Here is a 17,007-nt window from a genome sequence, read left to right on the forward strand (position 1 = left end):
TTAAAGAGAGAGCTCTTTTTTTTTTTTTAATCAAGCAAACAAAAAAGAAGGTATGTGGGGGGCCCCTGTGTAGCTCAGTCAGTTAAGCGTCCAACTCTTGATTTCAGCTCAGGTCATGATCTCAGGGTCATGAGATCAAGCCCCGAGTCAGGCTCTGCACTGGACATGGAGCCTGTCTAAGATTCTGTCTCTCTCTCTCTCTCTGTCTTTTCCCTGCTCTAAAAAAAAAAAAAAAAAAAAAAAAAAAAAAAATGAAGGTATGTATCTTACTGTAAAATAGATCTGGCGATTACAGTTTGAGAGGTAGGATTTCTGCATTTTCAACTACAGTTGGCAGGACCATGAGCATGGAAAAGCAGAGCACCATGAGCTGAGAGTTGGTTGCAGAAATTAGTGTCATCCCCAGAATTACTTCTGAAGAGTGTATAAAGCCACCAGTAACTTAGTGCTAGCTCTCTACTGATTGCAGATAAAATAACAGTCTCAGGGATGGTGCATATCTGTGGAATGGGACGGAAAACTTTCCCCTTTAACTCATTTGTTCCTCTCACTTTTCCTTCCTTTCTCTCTTCCCTCCTTTACCCCTTCCTGTCTTGCATGCCCCACACACCCACCCACGTCCATGATACAAACCTGCCAGGCTGAAAACAAGGTGAAAAGAAAAGGAACTAATAGAAGACAGTGACATCCAAATCAGATAAGCACCTCCAGATGAAGAGATCTTCTGTCAAGAACATGATGTGAAAATTTTGTGGCCTACTTAGCATCAAAAATGTGATAGGTAATACTAACAACAGAAAGCTTGAAAAACAAGTGACAATAGAGTTTCCAACATCTGCTCTTATTTATTGTTTATGAACAAAACACTTTCATCTGCATTATTTCATGGAAGCCTCATAACTCTTTGAAGGAGGAAATGCTTCCAACTCTTTATGGGAAGGAGCACTGAGTCTCAGAAATGGGCAAGAGAGGTAGTTAGGGCTCAGAGCATATCTGCTAACATCTCAGCTGTCTTTTCTAACACTCTAATGTCTGACATCCCTGATACCACACTGATTTGTCTCTCAGGCTAAGTCTTTCAGACATTATCCTTCAAAAACTTGTGTTGTCAGCTGTCCTAACTTTGAAGAATCACAGAAGTTAGCAAAGTGTATTAATTCATGTCATTTATTGAGTAGAGTGGTCCTTTGGACAACAACAAAAAGCTTGGTAAGAAGAAGGGGATAGATTGTGCCCTTTTGCAGGGGCTAACCAACAATAGTTTACAAAACAAAAATGTAGAATTTAATTCCAGAAATAATTGTTTCATCACTCATGATGCTAAACACATGGGGTACAATCATAAGCTGTGAGCAGTGGAAGAAGGACCGTAGAAATGGGTTCCGTTTTAGCCAGGCTCTGAGGTATTTCCTGGTACTAGGGCCACAGATATTGATGATACTTGTTCAGATGAAGAAATAGCTGTTAACTGTTTCACTACTTTTTAGCATGCAAACCCAGCTTCTCCATCTGAAGGGAGAAAGCAGAGAAGTTATCACTACAGAGATTACCTGCAAGAGGGAGAAGTCTAGTAAGAAAGTCATTCACTAATCGATGTTCACTTTTTAGAAGTTTCCAGACATGACACTACTCAGCTGCCGTCTTGCCCTCAAAGTCATCAAAAAGCTACAATGTACACATGGGAATGGAAATGGAAATTAGCACCTGAAATAAACTGAGGGCCACAACAGCTCCCCCACTGAGAGTTGCCTGGCTCCTCCAAGGACCCAGCTCCTGGGCTGAGACCCCTTCTCCCCTGCAGCGTGCCTTTCAAACAACATAAAGCTCTGACAAATGGCAGAGCAAGTCTCTGGTTGCTCATTCTGTTAGGTCTGAGGCTAGTTTTGTTACAGCACACCTTTCTTATTCTTTCCTCTCCGGTGGTTTTGTATAGATTTCCTTACCTCTACTATTTCTTAACTACAGGGTAGTTACCATGGCAACACCTGTTGATGGCAGACCAAAAAAAAAAAAAAAGGTAATTCTTCAATGAGGAAGCTGTTCTGTATTTCTTGCTTCTGGCTCTCACAGTTAGATTTAGGGGACGTTTTTGTTCTTTCTAGGCTCCTAGGTGACACCAGTTTCTCCATTTGGGCAGATTGATATGGAAATTGCTCTTAGCTCTTTCTGTGCTAAGATACAACCTCTGGGAACATTTGTTTTCTGGTGATTTTTACCGACTATAATAGAAATTGTGTCTTTGTCCAAGGGAGTTCACATCTTTAAAGCCTGGGGTTTTTTCTCTCCTTTTCTCTCATTTTTTTCTTCCCTTTCCCCTTCCCTTTTCACTTGATCAGTTAGATGGGCTTGTATTCCTTCTTCAACCAAAGGGCCACAATAGCAGAGCCCAGATCCTGTGGCTCACGTAAAATGCCATTAGTCTGGAAATCAGAACAATGAAGAAAAAAAAACCTGGGTTTTTTTTATACATCATGCCAATTAGTTATACGGGCAGTTTCATGAAAATATGTCCTAGATAGTAAATGAAGAGACTTAAAAAAATAACAGTATGCTCAAGGACAGTCATGTACTATGAGATGCTAGTATCTTATTACAGAAACTTAGCTATATCATAAATAGTACAAATTTAAACAGGCATTTTGGTATGCCTGTTCCGGATAGGGCAGTGTAGCAGAATCTTTGGATGAGATTTAAAAAAAAAAAAAAGGCACCAACTCTGAAGCCAAATCAGTGGGTCAGGGAGAACACACACACAGGTCGCGTACGTGACACGTGGTGAAGCCACCTCTTTATAAAGCACAAGGTAACAAAGGAAGAGTGGCCTAGGTTCTGTTCATGGGTCAGACCCTAAAGAGCTGTGTCATCACAGCTGGGCCCTGGTTTCCTTATTGCTAAAATGAGTTGAGCTGAAATACTGTGGGTTTGGTTTTAACTCTAAAATGATATTAGTCCAACTCTGAAATAGGCACAAATGCTGAACAGTAGAACACTGGAAGGGGAACCAGAGCAGACTTTTAAGCCTGAATTTTGAGTGACTTTTCAATGACCAAGAAGAGCATAAATTAAGCAAGAGGAGGAGTCGGAGAAAAAACGAAATGATCTGTTAATCTAAATATAATATGTCCCAATAAAGTAAAGAATTCCTTAGAAGCTTTGATCAGTCCAAATTCTTAAGGCATCCTTTCAAAACTTTCCTCACAATTAAAGGGAAAAAAAAGATTATTGAAAGTTTTCTCTTTAATTCGACTTCATGTTGTTTGGTAATTATTCCCTTAATCGATTACTGAAAACAGTGTTTAAAAATACAAATTCCCTCTTTGAGATTGTATCATGAATTCTATGAATTATGTGAACCTCCCTGTTATTTCAGTGTTCACTTGAATTTATATAATTAAGAAACATCTCCAGGATAGCAGCTGGTTGATGTGTAAACCTTCTTTCTTGATAGGAGAAATGCAGAGTAATGACCCTTGCCTTGCTCACCCTCATCTCTGTGCCTTTAAGTCAGGACTCCAGTGTTAGAGAATGTGACCATTTTTCCATGCACTGCCTCTGTGTTGGCGTCCTAGGGTTGCTATAGTAAAGCACCACCATATATAAAGGTGCTTTATATATGGGTGGATTAAATGTCAGAAATTTATCATCTCACGGTTCTGGAGGCTAGAAGTGTAAGATCAAGGTGTTAGCAAGGTGTTCTCCTTCTGAAGGTGCAAGGAAAGGTCTGTCTGTTCCTGACCTCTCTTTTAGCTGCTGGTGTGTCCTTGGACTGTGGCTGCATAAGATCTATATACAGAATGCCAGCCTACCCACCCCCAGCACACACACACACACACACACACACACACACTCTCTCTCTCTCTCTCTCTCTCTCTCTCTCTCTCTCTCTCCCTCTCTCCCCCCCCTCCCCTACATATTCCTCCAAAACTCGTTTACTTTATAGACAACAATCTTTAATAATGTGGAAAGCTGCCAGGAAAACAACCCGAGCTTGAATGTATTCCCTTTTTTTGACCCCACAGGCAGAGCCATTGCCTCAGGCCAGCCCAAACAACACAGCCAGTTCTGCAGAACCTTCAGCAGGAGGGGTTGGGGTGGGGGGGGGTGCTCTTTCTATCCTGAGCTTACTCCACAGCCTGCAGCTGGGACTTGTAACAGTGAGTAGATGTCTATGAATTTGGGTGTGTCTCAAAAGCATACTTGGGCAAACTTCAAGTTAGTGTTTGACCCCCACACCTTTCCCAGCTTCCTGGGGAAGGTGCCCCTACCCCCACCCCATACATACACACCCATGCAGACAACTCCCGGGAAAGCTCAGTGATCAGGGACCCTCCAGCCCCCCACTATCCCTTGGTGATCCCAAGACTAGAGAAAACAGAAATTACCGCTCGCTGGGAAATGTCTAAAGGCTCATCTGAGGCTCTGTGATAGACAGGGAGGTGTGCCAAGTGGCTGCCCAGTGAGGTACCCACCAGGAGACACAAGCCAAAGCTATAGGCTCTATGAATGGCCACTTAAGTTCCATTCCAAAAGACAGCATCCCAGATAAAATAGAGTGGAAGGGACTGGAGTAGTGTTTACTTTTTGTTTTTAGCAAGGAAATAACACTGAAAGGTGAGTAAGGGAATGAATGAATGAATGACCTCTTTAATTGCCGTGTTTGTTTATTTAAAGATTTATTTCTTTACTTAGAGCAGGCATGGGGTGGGAGGGGAAGAGGGAGAGCGATAATCTCAAGCAGACTCCCCACTGAGCAGGGAGCCTGAAGTGGGGCTCGATCTCACGACCCTGAGATCATGAACCTGAGATCATGACCTGAACTGAAACCAAGAGTCAGAAGCTTAACCAACTGAGCCACCCAGGTACCCCTAATTGCCCTGTTTATTACTCCATATTTATTTACATTGCCTAAAGGAGGATGTTTTTAAATATTTATTTTACTAATTCATTAACTAGTAAGTAGAGGAATCAATTTGTATATTTTCTGTTCACTAAAGCAACATTTAAGTTCCAAAGCTAATCTTTTAATTGTTAGTGTTTGTGCTACCTTGCTTTATGTTTAGATGTCTGAGAAGCATGCAACTTTCCCTCAAATACATTGAATTTGCATATTGTAAACTATTCTAACTTTTGCCAGGAAGGAAGGATTTTTTTTTTCCTGTTGAGCACTTTGGTCATTTTGATTTTTTTTCTCTGTTAATATTGAAACTGCAAGGAATTCAAGTCCAAGCCTTGCTTGGGATGCATGCTTACAGATAGGGCTTATAGGAAATAGTGTCGTGTTAGGCCTCTTTCCAGGTAACATTCTTTCAAAAAGGTTTTTGCTATTAAAATGTCATTTGTTAATAACTCAGTGTGCATATTGTAATGGTATCCATGCTTACCTGGGTCCTGTACGTTGTGGATAGTGTGAGGATACATGCTTAAAGGATTTTTATCATCAGCTCCCCAGAATTCAAGAAAAGTATGTTCTTCTTGGAAAGGGGATTATTTTTATTAAACCACACTATTTAAGAGGATTTTCAGAAGGAATTATTTTCCCAGTGTCATACTTAACATCTTTTTGATGCCTAAAAATTTTGGGTTTTTTTTTTTTTTGGCTTTCATCTTCTCTTCATAGTGGCTTCTCTCTGGCACCTCTGAACTTTTTTTTTTCTGTTCTCAGCCAAGAAAATTAACTCCCTGAATATACTCTTTTCTAAACGGACTGTTGCTTTGCATACATCAAGGATTTCAGCTGTTAGAACGTGTGAGAAATGGGGCAGGAGACATCAGATGGCATGAAAACTAGAACCGTTCACACCGAGAATCCCAGGAAGGCTGCAAGTGTGAGCTAAAGCAGCTGGGGGGGGGGGGGGGGAGGCGGGAGGCACAGCTGGGAAAGCCGGCAAGAAAAAATGGCCAGAAAACACAAAGGGCTTAGCGAGGGGAGAAGTGCAGCCCAGGAAGTCAAGAATCCTGGGATGAGGGAGGAAGAAACATCCGTCATAAATTATGGTTTTCCAGGATTGTTCAGGACATCGTAGCCCAGATACATTGGCTTTAGCTACCCTTTTGATTGCTATACCATTGAACATATTCAGTATTATTTTCTTGCATGATTATGGTGAAGGACTGAATATTGAAATTTTCATGGAAGGACATGTCTGTGCTTTGAGATTGATCTCTGTGATATTGACAGTTTACTAAACCTAGCCTAGAATTCAGTTGGATTAATAAGAAATAGCATGCATTAGTTTATAGATATATTTGTGGGTTTTAATACCCAAAGTGTATCAAATTGCTAACATTTGTCATTTGGACAAATAGGGGGTATGTGTAATTAGCTAGATTAATAACTGGTTTGGTGGGTATATCCAGAGGGAACCCATGAATAAATTGCTCTCTTCCTAGGGAAAGGTTTCTGGTATTTGAACCCAATCCTGTCCTAGTCAAGATTAGGCCTCAGTTGGGTACAACTGTGCAAACGCATGGCCCAAAGATGGGAGGGAGGGCTAATGTAATAACAAAGAAATAGCATTCAAGAACATCGTGACATTTAACGCAATGACACAGATCTAAGAGGCAGAAATGGCATGGGGATGACGTAAGCACCTCACCATCACACCACCCATTAAATTGCAAAAGGGAAGGAGGAAAGATTTGGCTTAGCAGCATCATATATGAAAGAAAGTTAGATTTTGTTTTAGTCAAGTATAAGATTCATATATCGCAACAGTCTAATTAATGTAGCTGGTGAAAAAGCTCCTGTGATCACAGGTTTTCTAAAGAAGACTATAGTATCTGCACTGACACAAGTAAGTGTCCTGTTCTCTTCCTCACTGACCAAGTGCTACTTCATCCGGAGAAGTGCCTTTGAGCTTGGTCATTGGGAAGAAAACAACCAAAAAACGAAAGTGCTGGCCCCCAGCATGTGTCCTCTGCTTCCCCCATTTCTTCCCCACTTGTCCCTCTGACATGCATCATCTTGCCCTCCCCAAGGCTGAGCTTGTTCTCACCGGAGCAGGAAACCTCACTGAAGATGTTTAAACCTAGTCCCCAGGGTGGTGGAACACATCACTAATTGTGTTCTTTCTATGCCTTGCCCACTGAATGCAGTCTTGCTCGGTGCTGGCTGAACTGTTGGTTGATTGGTAGTCTCCCATGCTGAGAATGGTATTGCCCCAGTGCTGACCGCTCGGATGACCAGTGCTGCAGTCCAAGTGGCCTTTATTGCCACCCAGGTGTAGGACCTCATATCCCAGGAATGACTTCCAGATTCCCATGGTACTCACTCCTTGACCTTGCAAGTTTCAGCTCTTGCTGTCCCTTCTAAATGTCTGGGACTGAGTATCTGTTTTGGGTACCGTGGTCTGTCTTGATCTTGCCAGGAGATCTTCTCAAGAAATTGCAGCTCTTACCCTAAATCACTGCCCAGTGGCCAGATTCTGCAGCTGTGCTTAGATGCCGGGATGATAATGGACCACTGTCCTGAGTTCACCAGCCTATTATTACTCCCATTCCCCTAGCACCATCACTGTGCTGTTTCCTAAATCAGATCAGGGTTACCTTGTCCACTGGGTGTTATGCTTGGTTACTGGGATGCTCCCCTAAGTCGGGCTTTGTAGCAGGAATGGGCTCTTATGAGCAGGCCTGGCCAAGGCCTAGCTCTCTCCTTCTTCCAGCTCATAGCTTTTTTGAGTTAGGGTAGCTGGTACCCAGAACTCTATTCTTTGAAATGAAGAAGGGGAAGGTCAAGGGCAGGAGAAGAGGAACTTGTCTTTGAGTACTTGAAAGGTTGCCATGTAGGGAAATTATTTGACTTGTTCTGTATGGCCCTAGAAGTTAGAACCAAGACTCCAATGAAATTGAGGCCACTAAGTCACTGGGTGAAAAAGAACCTTCTTTACCCCAGCTCAAATCTAACAGCATTTGCCAAAGACAGAACGAATTCCTTCTGGGAGCCCTTCATTATGGAAGGGATTCTGGTATAGACTTGATTAGCAGATCTAAGTTTTGTTTATGATTTGTTTCCATTGCAACGTGGATAAAAGATGGTATTTACTTGGGTGGCGTTTGCATGTGTGATATGTTGCTGCGGTCACACACCAATCATGAGTGACCTGCAGTCCTGCTCCTTTCCTTGTCTTCAGACACTGCCCAGGAGAGCAGCTTTATTATAACAATATCCTCGAATCTTCTCTGATTTTTAAAAATTAACTCACTCATTCAGTGAATAAATATTCAATGTTGATTATATATTAGGCACTGCAATTCATTCTGTGCTCAGTACTTCTAACTGTCATGTTTAACCAAGTCCTTTCATTATTGTACTTATAACCTGGAGGTCACAGACATTGTAGAAAGGGTTCAAGTATCAAGTGGGGTTGATTTGTAGATCACCTTTAAGTTTCTTTTAAATTTGAAAATCCTTAAGTGAGCATGATTCTAGTCTCACAGTGAGTGGATAACCTGCCCCCAAGTATAGTTTTTAAAAGTCAAACATGAATTTGGAGTTGGGTTGCTCCAGTCTGTGCTACCGAGTCCCTACTTATCTACCCAGATAGCAGGGGGATCTGCTGTCAACATCATCACTGTTGCCTTAGAGAGGACTCTAAGGGCATCACTTAAAAAAACAAACAAACAAACAAACAAAAAAACAAAAAGAAACCATTGCTCTTCCTACACCCTCTTCCCAGCAGCGCCAGCTGGGGGTTGGGTCAGGCCATCTGTCAGGTGCGTAACCCAGCCCTCAGGGTCCCAGTGGCCCAGAAACTGAACTCTTTGTCAGTTTTTCTGAGTGGCTTTAGCTAGAACAAGCCTTCAGGTTAGCAGGCAAAATGCATCATGAATTATCAGCATTCACCTGTTTGAGCCTTCTTACGAATGTCATCATCTGTGTTAAGAACCTGCTAACAGTCCTAATGAAAACTCTGTCAGTGAACTAGGTGTGGACGACACAGTGCTGAATTTGGCATTCTACTGACATAGTATATGCAGGGGGGGAGGAATATTGGAGTAGACCCCTCGCTTCACAAGTCCTATAGTTCCATTCAGTGGAAAAAGAAAGCAATATGGACAGCATTGGATTTCTATTTGATTGGGTCAGTCATCATTTGCAGTGACTAACGGCTGTCCACCCTTAGAGATAGTTATGAGCGTGAAAGGGGACCTGAAAGGGGCACTTGGTCCGTGCAGAATGATGCTCCGATTGTCTCAGTCTGAACGCAATAGCTGGCCCACAGTGATTCCAGCCCGACTTACACTTGGGTTTGCCATATTTATTCCAAGTTGATCTGGAAAATGACTGACATTATAATGTTCACATTTCTTGGAGTTCATTTTTGGGAGCGGCTTTATTGAGATAGAATTCCCATGCCATACAATTCACCCATTTAAAGTGGACAATTTAGGAGCGCCTGGGTGGCTCAGTCATTAAGCGTCTGCCTTTGGCTCAGGTCATGATCCCGGGGTCCTGGGATCGAGCCCCGCATCGGGCTCCCTGCTCCGCGGGAAGCCTGCTTCTCCCTCTCCCCCTGCTTGTGTCCCTCTCTTGCTGTGTCTCTGTCAGATAGATAAATAAAATCTTTTAAAAAAAATAAAGTGGACAATTTAATGGTGTTTAGCATATTCACAGAGTTGTGCAACCATCCCACAGTCCCTACCTCAGAAAGCAGCTCTGTCCTCCTTAGCTGTCCTCCCCATCTCCTGCAGCCCTAAGCAACCGCTAACCTACTTTTTGTTTCTCTCTGCCCATTTTGGACATTCCACGTAAATGGAATCATAGAGTATTTGGCTTCTTGTGTGACTAGCTTTTTTCACTCAGCATATTTTCAAGGTTCATCCATGTTGTAACATGAGTCAGTGCTTCATTCCATTTTATTGGCCACATCTTTGATATGGATATACCCCATTTTGTTTGTTTATTCACCCGTTGATGGCTATCTGTACTGTTTCCACTTTGGGGCTATTATGAATAATGCCACTGTGAACATCCATGCACAAGTTTTTGTGTGAACGTATGTTTTCATTTCCCTTGGTACATACCTAGGAGTGGAATTACTGGGTCCAATGGTAACTCCTCTGTTTAGCTTTGGGAAGAAGAACCATGCTGTTTCAAGGTGACTGTATCATTTTACATTCCCCTCGGCGGGGTACGGAGGGTTCTGATTTTCCCACGTCCTCACCAACACTTGTTACCATATAGACTTTTTGATTATGGCCGTTCTGCGGGGGATAAAGTGGTATCTCATCTCATTGTGGTTTTATTTTGCATTTCCTTGATAACTAATAATGCTGAGCATCTTTTCATGTGCTCATTGGCCATTGTATATTTACTCTGAGAAATGTCTGTTCAGATCTTTTTCCTAGTTTTCATTGGGTTGTCTTTTTATTATTGAGTTATAAAAGTTCTTTATATATTCTAGATAAAAGTCTTCTATCAGATATGATTTGCTCATATTTTTTCCCATTCTTTGGGTTGTCGTCACTTTCTTAATAGTGTCCTTTAAAGCAGGAATGTGTTTAATTTTGATCAGGTCCAATTTATCTATTTTTTTCTTTTGTTGCTTGTGCTTTCGGTGTCATATATAAAACTCCACTGCCAAATCTGAGCTTATGAAGATTTATCCCTATGCTTTCTTATAAGGGTTTTTTTGTTTTAGCTTTTAAATGGAGATTTTTCTTCATTCTGAGTCAGTTTTTATATGGTCTGAGTTGAGGATACAACTTCATTCTTTTGCATGTGGCTATCCAGTTGTAGATTTTTTTGTTGTTGAAAAGACTATTTTTCCCCATTGAACAGTTTTGACACCCTTGTCAAAAATTAATTGGCCATAGATATACAGGTTTATTTCTGGATGGTGCATTCTAGTCCATTGATCTTTATGTCTATCCTATTCCAGTACCACACTGTCCTGATTACCTTGTTTCTTTGAAATATTTTTGTCATGAAATGCGTATTCTGAAAATGCGAAATTATGTACCACCTTTATGTTATTAGAATAACTGTCAAGTTATGTGCTCAATTTTCAAATTAGACTCTTTACTCCCACCTAGTAATAGAAAAAGCATTTGCAAACATATTATTTCTAATACATATTAATAAGATTTGGCATTTTAAGAAAAATATTCTTTTCATTTTTTTTTTTTTTTTTTTTTTTTTTTTTGCTGTAGCAGTTTGATTTAGGTCATCCAGTCTTGCTTCTAGTTCTAACAAATTCAGGAGAGTTCTCTGGGACCGACCATGATGACATGGGGAAGTGGAGATGTTTACATTTGGAATCCACATCTAAATATATCTGCATGGCAGGGTTTCAGGAGGAGGTTTGCTTTAAAATCTAATGAAAGAGCAAAAGGTGGTTTGGGAAAGGCTCTTGTCTGTCAAGCCCTCACCCAGTGAAGGCGGGCCCTGCCCTTTTAGTTTGCATGATTGACAGCAGAAAGACCTGGAGTCGGGTCAGAAGAAAATAGCCCATGATTGTGTGTCTTATTCCAGTCTTTTTAGACTTATTTTTTTTAAAGATTTTATCCATTTATTTTACAGGGAGAGACACAGCGAGAGACGGAACACACAAGCAGGGGAGTGGGAGAGGGAGAAGCAGGCTTCCCCCCAAGCAGGGAGCCCGATGCCGGGCTCGATCCCAGGACCCCGGGACCATGACCCGAGCCGAAGGCAGACGCCCAACCACTGATCCACCCAGGCGCCCCTCTTTTTAGACTTATTAATGAAAATAAAATAATAGCCGAATGCAGTGGCAAACAAAAGGGAGCCATTTCTCACTTGGTAACTGTCAGGGAAACAATAGATGTACCTCGAGATGGTATAAATAATCTGCTGACTCTGCTATGAAAGAAAGCAACCTATAGTCTAAGATGATCATATGTGGTCCTAATAATAGAACATCACTAGATGCAGATCTAGAAGGCTCGTGTTGTACTCAGTTTTTTATATTCAAATCAGGAATTGTATCTCAGTCTGTTAAAATAATTGAGAAGTTCTGAATCTTAGTTAATAGCTAGGATATTCCCCCTTATAGTGTAAGCTCATTCATTCATTCATTCCGTCACCTTCCCCTACTCCCTCCCACACTGCACTTATTATGGTGCCTTACGTCAAACAGAGGTTCAGTACGAGAGATATTTGTTAGGAGATGGGGAGAGACGTGGAGAGGAAAGCCTGGGCACCAAAACTAAGGCAAAACCATGGATGGGATGAATCAGGAGGGCAATGAAGGGAGAAGGCATCCCTGTCCTCCCCTCTCCCATTTCAGCACGTCTTCCTCATTCCCACAGTGAAGTGAGTGAAGGAACGTCGAATCAGGAGATCTGCGTGCCATTTAGGTCACACGGTTCCTGTGGTACTGAAGATGCTCCTTTTTTTCCCCTAAGATTTATTTGAGAGACAGCACACGCACGCACAGAGGGTGGGAGGTGGGGGGCATGTTGCAGAGGGAGAGGGAGAGAGAGAATCTCAAGCAGTCTCTACACCCAGTGGGGATCCTGACACAGGGCTTGATCTCAGATCTCACCACCCTGCGATCGTGACCCGAGCTGAAATCAAGTGTCAGATGCTTAACCAACCGAGCCACCCAGGTGCCCTGAAGATGCTCCTTTTAATAAAACATTCTTATAATTAAATCACAGCTTACTTTATTTAAAAGCATAAATAGGGCGCCTGCGTGGCTCAGTTGGTTGAGCGACTGCCTTCGGCTCAGGTCATGATCCTGGAGTCCCGGGATCGAGTCCCCCATCGGGCTTCCTGCTCAGCGGGGAGTCTGCTTCTCCCTCTGACCCTCTTCCCTCTCGTGCCCTCTATCTCTCATTCTCTCTATCTCAAATAAATAAATAAAATCTTTAAAAAAATAAAAATAAAAGCATAAATACTCTGGGGTGCCTGGGTAGTTCAGTCATTAAGCGTCTGCCTTCGGCCTGGGTCATGGTCCCAGGGCCCTGGGATCAAGTCCTACATCGGGGCTCCCTGCTCGGCGGGGAGCCTGCTTCTCCCTCTCCCTTTGCCTGCTGCTCTGCCCACTTGTGCTCTCTCCCTATCTCTCTGTCAAATAAATAAATAAAATCTTTTTAAAAAAATTTTAAAAAAGCATAAATACTCTTAAATACATCACTTGTTTTATCCCAAATTCAGGTAACAGATACTTGAATTTTAATATTAACTGCAATAACTCATAGATTTATTTATCATAATATGAGGGAAAATATGGAAAGAGCAAGTAAATTGATGGGTGTTTGATCAGACATTGTTATGTTAGAGATCATTTTTTATTAATTTACTACAATTTGTAGTTTTTCCTCGACTTTGCAGCTTGCTTTGCTCAGGAAGGAATAAAAAGCTCAGTGTTTGGCCCGAATTTGCTCGCGTTTTTATAACAAACTGGACAAGTATCTTTCAGTCTGTATCCATCTGCCTTTTTTTAACCTAATTTTCTTTCTCTTTGGTTACAGGCCCAGAAGGAAGAAAGGACTCTCACCACAACATTTCAAAGGGAGTCCACCGCCAGAACGTTGATTACTTATTTGGACAAACATTTCTCCAAGGTAAATAGTACCGTTGTACACGAAGGGGGCCCATCATTAGAATTTGCAGACTGCAGTGGTACTGCACACAGGCTTGATTGTTCCGGTTAACAAGCCAAGAGTGCCGCGAGAGTGGGAGGGAGAGAAGAGAGCAGAACAGTGGGGATATCCTACAGTCTCTCCTCAGTGTGTTCCCCGGAGAATGCCGTCAGGGTCCGGGAGCTCACGGAGTCCCACTACAAATGTGTGGGAGGAAGGGAGGAAGGGGAGGCGGTACTTTTTTCTTCGTGTTAATCTCTCTCTGGCATTCATGCAAACAAGAGCCAGTGTGGTTTGATTATAAAACTAGCATTTTTGTCTTCTATGGGGAAAGCGTGGTGCAGTTCTTAGAAGTTACAATAAAATATATGCTGTATCCATGTCACAAAGGGAAAGAAAACGGACTCATATTTTACACCAACTAAGTCTTACAGATGTGGAAGATGTTAAAGAAATCCATGTTCTCCTCTTGTGAAAATACCTACTAAGTAAGGCTGTGGTTGGTTGGTGACAAATACTTCATGAAGTTCTTGTTTTGGAAAATCATATCCTTAAAGCCTCTTTGGGGGTGGGGGGGGTGAGGAGAGAGCATCCGTGTGAGAGAGAGAACGTGAATAAGAGAGAGAGAAGGAGAAAAGGAGAGAGAGACCTCAAAGAGCAGTATCTCAGAATCACACTATATGTTCCAGAGGAGTAACTGCAGGTGCTTTCTTTATGAATCATGAGCTTAGCGAGAATAAAGGCTTAGCAGAAGCAGCTGAATTCATCGTCAGCTCTAGCATTCATGAACTGGCTGCCAATATTTTAACACAAATTGCTGTGTCATTTCTATGAAGTTCTCCTGTTGCTGCTCAGTCTGTAGCCAAAAGCTGTTTTTGCTAAGCCCTGAAATTATATCTGATAAAATGCCTCCTTCCTTCCTGATAAAGATACACATGTACAGAACCCACAGAGATGCAAAACTATACGATCCAATTTAAAAGAAAATAAACTTGTCACCTTTCTCAGTTTAGCGGTTAATATATGGCTGACATTTCTCAGTCCTTAGCTTGCTAGAATGCACTTTCGGATGGGCAAGGGGTGAGTAATGTGTTCCTCATCAGTACTCATCCTGGTGGTTCTTTTCTGAAGGGGCTGGGTGGGGGAAATGGAGGCTGTACACTAGAGGAGAATTTTGTGATACTATTCATTGTCTGTTCTGACAGAGAAGACATTGTTTGCTCACTGTAATAGGCTTGGCAGGAATCTGTGCTGTGCATACAGAATGGGAAAACAGCAGTGGAGAATCTCAAAATTCGAAGCAAGAGATTAGCTTAGAGATTTTTTTAAAAAAATATATTTTCATAGCTTCTCATTACTGTAGATGCAAGTCATAATTTAGGGAACTAATTTTGCTTTAAGTGATAGTTTTCTTCACCTTGCATCTTGCATGTATTACATAAAAAAGGCTTTAAGACAGCACTGTGTCTATCTAAATACTGTAGTAACAAGAATTACAATCATGAAGTTTATAAACACACCAGACCTGCTTGGGGGTCGCTCCCTGTGCATTAGTATTCACGTCGGTATGGATGAAAAACAACCGAGGCACCTCCTCTGGTGATTCACAGAAGCAAGTGTGAGCTGCCTAAGGTAAGAGAGAAAAGACACATTTAATGATGTGCTTGGAGGTAAGCAGTCCACTGCTAGGGACAGTGCAAGAGGGTGCCATGCCCCAAATGTCCAGAACTTTAAAGTCAACAGCTGTCAAAGTGGAGTCTGAGAGCAGTGTGCAAAACCTGCCTTGGACACTGAACTGACAGAGATGTAAAGCAAGACTGAAGCCCAGTGTTTCTGCTTAAGGCTCCCCATTCACCCCACTTCCCCGCTACCTGCCAGCACAGGAACTGCATGGTGTGGTGGTCCCCAGTAGCCCCAGGTGTCCGGGGACTTCACGTGTGTGCATGTGTGTTTCTCACTAGAGCAGAAAGAGATGTGGTCGTGCTGCGGGCTCGTGGGCCGTTGTGTTCATAGAGCACATGAGCTAGACCAGGGAAGCTCCAAGAGCAGGTGTGCTGGGGCCACTCCCAGCCAAGTTCAAGGGCCCCTCGTCTTTATGCTCCAAGAGAGATTTATCCTGTTCCCCAGTCTTGACTTGTATTTATAAGAAGAACTCCCTGTATATTTTTATAAGAACAATATCATATAAATTACGACACTTCTAAAATTACAGCAGTGATAATGGGTCGATATACAGTTGGTCATTAGATTTTTGCAAACCCTTCTTGGCTTTTTATGTAACCTATATAAGGACCCGCCTTAGACACCTAAAGCAAATCTTTTACTCTGCTACTTATGACATCGTTCAGGTACATTATCTGCTTAGTTTTTAAATTTCTCAGTCTTTTAAAATGTGTTTGGCAATCTTTTTAAAGATGTGTTTGTATCACCTCTTAAAAATATGTAAAATATATATGTTGGTATTTTCAAGTAAATACCAAAGGAACCAAGTAAAATTAACCAGGATGTTACAAAACCGTTTCCCTTTATTGCTTCAATATGTTGGCACATTTATTGTGTCTGTTTTAAAAGTAGATTTTATTTTATCATTTTTAACAACCACGTTAAGGGCTACCAAGGACGGTGAGGCAGAGGTGGGGCCAGTCCCGACTGCTCCGGCGGGGGCCCCTTTGAAGGCGCTGCCTTGTGTCGGGGGGGACAACGAGGAGCCTCAGAAGGCAGTTTGCGGGGTAACTGCTGGTGCCTCTGTGGCTTGGCGGCCCTGTCCCCTGTCCTGCCTTCTTGTTCCTATGCTGCTGGAATCCCCAGCAACCACTGTACTGGAGGCCTGATCATCAGCATGCACCAGTGACACCCGGCTCTGCAGAGCCTGGGCCTCAGCCTGCCAGAAAGCAGTGGGAGCTCGCAGGCTGCGAAGCCTGTGCACGCACCTCTCGAGGCAGAATCATCGCCCGGCCTGGCCTCATTCACAGCCTTGTCACTAGGGGACAAGGACTATCCTTGTCTTAAAATGAGGAGTTACAAAGGGCTTGGTTCACCAGTTACAGCTCACCTTTGTCTGTTGGGAAAGGAAGCATATACCAGTGGAGGGAAATTGGAGTAGAGGCTTAATGACACTATTTTATTTAGCAAACGCTTAAACTGCACTTACTGTGTGGCAAGCAGGAGTCTAAGCACCTTGCAAATATTAACTCATTTAATCCACTGCTCCCATTATTATTATTCCCATTTTACTGAAGAAGAAACAGCAGCTCTGAGAGGGTGAGTAACTTTTCCAGGGACCCACAGGTGGTGAGAGCGAATGGCGTGTGCCCGGGGGCTGTCTGCGCCGGAGTCTAGGCGTTAGGGCTCTGTGCACCCTATCACAGGTCCCTCCTGTACCAACAGCAGAGTTTGCTCAATGTTCCTGTCCCTTTGGGGTCCGCCATCCCCACAGAGGCACACACGGTGTGTTACATT

At 42.6% G+C, this 17,007-nt stretch overlaps 1 protein-coding gene across 3 annotated transcripts in view; it reads left to right on the forward strand.

The window, feature by feature from the left end:
• The window catches only part of PAG1 (phosphoprotein membrane anchor with glycosphingolipid microdomains 1), a 144,824-nt gene that overhangs the window by 67,301 nt on the left and 60,516 nt on the right, over window positions 1-17,007 (forward strand). For all 3 annotated transcript variants that reach the window (XM_028112801.2, XM_028112809.2, XM_028112818.2), the window contains exon 3: window positions 13,438-13,530. The gene's annotated coding sequence lies outside the window, so the exon portion shown is untranslated. The remainder of the gene's footprint in view (window positions 1-13,437; window positions 13,531-17,007) is intronic.

The sequence above is a fragment of the Eumetopias jubatus genome, unplaced genomic scaffold, assembly GCF_037043125.1.
Source record: "Eumetopias jubatus isolate StellerSeaLion01/CBP00866 unplaced genomic scaffold, mEumJub1_p1.0 scaffold_4, whole genome shotgun sequence".
NCBI lineage: Eukaryota > Metazoa > Chordata > Mammalia > Carnivora > Otariidae > Eumetopias > Eumetopias jubatus.